The sequence below is a fragment of the Oncorhynchus nerka genome, linkage group LG20 (genome assembly GCF_034236695.1).
Source record: "Oncorhynchus nerka isolate Pitt River linkage group LG20, Oner_Uvic_2.0, whole genome shotgun sequence".
Classification (NCBI taxonomy): Eukaryota; Metazoa; Chordata; class Actinopteri; order Salmoniformes; family Salmonidae; genus Oncorhynchus; species Oncorhynchus nerka.
This window is the reverse complement of record NC_088415.1, coordinates 70,011,985-70,017,984: the sequence shown is the minus strand read 5'-3', so window position 1 is coordinate 70,017,984 and position 6,000 is coordinate 70,011,985.

The following is a 6,000-nucleotide window of genomic DNA, read 5'->3' as shown; positions in this document are numbered from 1 at the left end:
ATTCATTCAAGACATACCTAAATAAAGTTTTAACCTAAGTAGTCTATCTGTATATGGGAAGTAGTCTGACTATGAAAAGTAGCAGATAGATATATTAAAACAGGTGAGGATAAATTAGGTTTGGTGAGAAGGCAGGGCAATTCTAGGCGAACATAATAACTGAACCCATTCAATACTGAAAGAAATTCATATCTAAGGGGTGGAGAGGGAAACCGATTCTAGAGTAGTGAGATATGACATATTAACGTTGAAAGTCCCAAGGAACAATAGTTTATAATGAGCTTATAATTGTATACGGGTGAAATTTAATGTCCGATCAAAAGTCATCTATAGATGAGGTTTCCAGAAAGGAGAAATACATACTGATTATCATTAAAGAGACACACACATAGTCAGACAGAAAAGCAACTAAAGTAACTAAGTAACGGTAAATAGCAGATTCATAGAAATACACGCACATAGAAGGTAAAAAAATAGAAAGGCATAGATAAGAGAAACACCTATTTTGGCCCGACATGGAGGAGTAAGTTTAAAGAAGGAACGATAATTCGCTCACGTGTGAGACCTAATAACTTATCAAGAGTCACGATAGTAACTATTCCTAATTTCTGATAGAGGAGAGCGAGATTAATGAGAATCCTCACTGAGGGAAAACTTTGGGCTTTTAAATTAGGGCTATTTTCTGTTATCTCGATGCCGGAGTTACAAATACAGACAACTGTAAAATGGGTCAATTTGCGGAGAATCTCAGTCAGTTCCAACAGAACGGTTTAAATAGATTGTTCAGTTCAAATTAATAGACTAATTTATTCAACTTAAAATAATAACGAAGCGAATTTTGATGCAAGACGATGTCTAGTCACTAAATGATCTGTTTGAATAATGTATTGGGAATAGAGTTGTAATTAAAATGCTAAATCAAAGACGAGACAGTTACTTAAATCAAATTAATTCTAAATAATAACGAAGAGACAATTACGATAGATTTGTGCCCATCGAAATGTTCTTATAAATTTAGCGAATTGGGAGATGAGAGATGTTGATTGATGTTGTAAATTCTAATTCAGGATTCAACAGATGTGATAAATTAGGTTTGGTTTATCGAACTACTGTTGCTGCAGACAGCCAACAATTATTTTCAATTCATTGAGAGTCGTTGCGGCTCGGCTCTAGGTTGAGCGCTTGTTGATGACATCACTCGCAAGGCACTTTTGTCGCCACGGATATGATGTCGTGACTGGGGGTATCGGAGAAAATTGTTTGTGTCATTTAGAAGGAAAATGCGTGCATTATTGTTTTGAGTCACTTTTCAGAAGTTGATGAAAATGTCCAAATACATTTCTAAAAGTAGTTGTAAGTCGTCAGGGTAGTCAGGAAAGATGCTAAAAACTAGTAGCAGATTTACTAGGTTGAATTTGGTTATTTGAGCTTTTCCCCTGATAGTAGACATCTGTAACAGGGGCAAGTTGTTTTTTCTTGAGGAACATGCAGATGGTGTTTTGTTTTATTGAGATGTAAACATGAGTCTCTGAATAATATTGGCATCTGAAGCATTATAGTAGTGAGTTTTTGTATAGTTCGTTTTTTTGCTGATAAAAGTGGTTTGTTTATTTGGTTACTGATGATTGTTTATTCTAGGAGTTGATTTAACTTAATTAAGCATTTGTTCTGGTGTGTTTAAGTAGGATTCTTTATACCGGGACGGATGGAAGTTATCTAAAATATGTGAGTTGAAGGATCCATGGGAAAATACGTTTACATTTTTATTAAATATCTGTGATTAAATTACGGATTTCTTACACTGAGAAATGTACGACATTTGCGGCAGAGGGAAAAAGTAATACATTGGATAATAATGTTATCAGGTTAATTGTATCTAAGGGTAGCATGTTCATTTAAGTAAACATATACATTGACGTTGTTTAAAACTTATGATTAATGATTTGAGGTAAAGGGGAATTATCATTAGGTTTAGTTTATAGTTCACTTTTGAGTTTCTGAATCGAAGTAGCATAGTAAATGCTAGTTAGGCGTTTTGTGTTCTTCTGGGAAAATGTATGTTTAGGTGTCTCTTGGGGAGAGTGGGTGAGATTGAGGCCATAAAGGACCAAAAAGACCTGGAAGTTTTGTTTATTCATTAAGGTTTGCAAATATATACACATAAAACATTTGTTATGACTATTTGTTTTAGTGCAAAGGTATTTTAAAGAGGCACGCTCACATATGGAACTTTATGAGTTTTTATTTTATGAGTTTTAATTACACAAGTGATTTTTTTTATTTTAAGGATAAAGGGTTCTTTAATATGTCTAATGTAGTATGGAACATGACTATAAAAGGGTGGTATGACCTATTGACCTTATCTTGACTATCTTTTGGGGTCTGATCAGCCTCAGGGGAGAGCCATTTGGATAATGCATTTGTGGTCATTTGGGTTACTAGTTTTAAGGTAAATGAATTATAATGGAGTTTTAGTTTGGGGTTAGAATTATTGTTTGAACCACTGATGAGAAAGTGTTTCAGGATTCTGTTTTACAACATTAGCTGTGAAGTTTTTGAATGGGCTATTATTGATTTGGTATTACAGCAGAAAAAAATCCTATTTATCATTGAGAATAAATAGGGGGAGATAAGATTAATTGAGGTTTGGATAGGAGATATATCAAGCCAATGGGGCAGGGAATTACATAGTAAAATAAGTTTCAGTTCTTAGGGGTGATAAATTACTGTAGATAAGGTATTCCACACTATGCAACATATATTAAATTCATGTTATTGTCAGAAGGAATACTGAGGATCCCTGAAGGAAAGAGCTTGTTAGTGTAGGAAGGACTTTGATATGGTTAGCATTTGTTTTGGCTTTGTTTGACTATTAGGAGGTTTTTTAAATAGTATTAAATTTAACAGGAATATAGGACATCTGTGATGATTTAGGATTATTTTTGGATTAAGATAGATTGATTAAGGATATGTAAGGACTTTAGAGATTGCCACTCATAGACATTTTTTTTTTAAATCAATGATTTTAGATAAAGTCAAACAGTGAGACGCTTAGTGGCATTTGAGAGGTAGGAGAGAAAAGGGTTACTGTTTAAATCGGTAAATATATATATTTAAGAAAATATATAAGTAGCACAGATACTTCTTAAAGTAGATAAGACACTTGACAGAGAATTGGTACAAGATTGACATGAATGGACGCCCAAGGGAGAATTGGACATGTGGAAAATGAAAGGGGCGCTCCTACATGATGATGTCAGACATAAGGATAATTTACTAATCTTACCTAAGTCATTGTTTAGAGTAGGCAAAGCCTGGGCAGAGCCATCTCTCAAATGAAGATTACCTTACCTGTCATTCCATCACTGTTTTTGTTCATAGAAGTGAAAGTGTGTCTGGCTCTTGCTAATGATGTGTTATCTGGAAGAGGATGGGGCTTTATGGGTCACTGGTCGATCCTTTGCTGTCTGGTTGTGGGACCTTATTCCTGATACACCATGAACACCGAGAATGCCAGAAGGTAATATTGACATAGTTAAACAATGAGGAATTAGTATTAACCAAGCATAAGAGATCACTTGATCTGGATAAACAGGAAGTGAGAGTAGGATAGGGAAGGATGTCTCAGTGGAGTTCTATGTAGACCAAGTGGGGCCTCTGACTCCTTGGCAGTTCAAGACTAAGAGTAGCTATTATGGAAGACATCTATGCAAGTCTCTGTGTAGTTCATGGAAACAGGTTATAGGTCACATCATGTGAGAGGGCTACATACATCTACATACCCAGCATGGAAGAAGATGGAGTGTAGTGAAAGTAAGGGTTTCAGTTGATAACCTAGTGCATTCCAGGTAGAAAAAGTTAGAGCAGCTGATTGCTCTATAGTCAGCCGAATACAAGCAGAGTCCCTGACAAAGCAGATACTGACTGTGGAGTTGTCCAGAGCCAAGAGCCGGGGTGGATAGTTCAGATGAAAGATCTTAAGGAAAGGGAAACTGGTTATGAGGATTCTAAACCTCTGGTTAGAGTGAATTCAATATACGGCCAGATCAATAACTAAAGAAAAATGCTATGCGGGTGCCACAGCAAACCTCAGTTGACAACCATCGCTTTTCCATTAAATGGAATTATTCACCTAAGGGAACGGTATGGTAAAGCTATTCATGGAAGCAGGAAAGCCAGATAATAAGTTGTATGGATTTGCACTATTTATATCCACATGTTCCTCTGAAATCTGGGCTTCCTCCTTTCACAGAGGCAAGGGGAGATTGTTTACTGTTTGATTCAGTATAGTATTTCTGGGAAATATGTGGGGGAAATCAATACTTGCAATAGGACAGATAATGTTACTTCTGATGCGACCAATGAGTGATTTGGCAGGTTGGTTGAGATCTGGGGATTTCAGTAAGATAAGGAAGCCCAGGGCTCACATCTGTTGGTTGTGTGGGGGAATGACTTGATGGCCGAGTATCACTGGCTAATTGAACAGGGGTGTGTAGATCCTGGCAGGATTGGAGTCAAGTATTTTTTGGTGGTCTACTCTCAATGAGAATGTGTATTGGATCAATTATATCTATTAAAAATCCACAGCGCTTCACCAAATATATTAGAGATGTAATGAATGACTTGGCAGAATAGAATAGTCTTGGATGTTTGCTGGCTGAAAAGGGTGGGAGGAGTGTATGGAGGTAATTTGGACTTCGATGACAGTTTTGGAGGGATCAGTGACCAAGGCCTTGTCTGGTTTACACACCCTAATTCACGAGTTGGCAGTAAACTCAGGGGTGGAGACTTCTCTGACTAATTGGGTTGACAGTGTGTTTGGAAGATGGAAAAATGTTATGATTACTGTGTTATGGGCTACCTTCACCTGTGTGACTGTGTTCGTTTTGTGGGGATGTGTTTGATTGCGTGTATGAAAGTTATCATTTCCAGGACTCTGGAGAAATCAATGACACTTCAGATGGTGATATATGGACCAATCCTAAACTCTGACCAGTGGAATACAAAATACATGGCTTGGGCATCATAGAATAATCCGGATCCTTTCACTCGTGAGGAGACCATATGTGATGTTTAGGAAATTTTGATGTTTTCTTGTTTCAATATATAGACTGTTTTTTCATGAAGATTAACAGAAAATCCTGATAAGTAGAATTAAGATTCTGATGTAGGTTAAAACAGTCATTGAAGTTGATTGTGTACATAAATGTATTGGGTTGTCTTCTTCTAGTATATCATTGCTATTTCCATGTAGTGTTTAATGATGGTATGAGTTGTTAAGTCATTTTGAGGGTGGATTGTTGGTAAAATTATTATTAAATGACTGAACAAATCATTTTAAATGGAACTGTAACTAAGTAAACTTATACTCTGTTTTATTATATCTGATTAATAATATGAGTTCATACGATGGGATTGTGTGACACGGACAAGGAGTAATTAAAGTTAATGAACACCATTCCAACTAGGAAGAAACGAATGGGTTGTGGACTGTGTAAACACATAAGGTCGTTAGCCTATGGTTGAACCTATGGAACTGAGCTCTGGGTTTTTTAGATAAGACAGTGAGTGCATTCCTAAGTTTTCTGTTAATTAGAACTGTCAGCTCAGTGGTGATCGATAATGTTGAGGGGTCAAAAGTTACCTGGGAGTGTGTTAGTAAGTTAGAATGAACTTTTCCCCTCACTTGGTCCCGGTCGAGAGGAGGGGATTCTGTTAAAGCAATGAAATGATGTCATGATTTGTATATAAACTGTTGCTTGTGGTGAAATGGGAGCGCGCTCCGAGAATAAATTCTGTTACCTATTATTTAAAAAGACTGGTCTCCGTCTATTTTATGCAAACGAGAATCTTACAAATTCTCATAAAATAGATTAAGGGTATTCAATTAATGAAAGCACATTGGCATAATTAAATTATATTAACACCTTGTGACCAAGGACTGCCGGGGGTTCAAAGGTAATGAATTGCAAAATGATGCTCACTTATCAACTATATTAC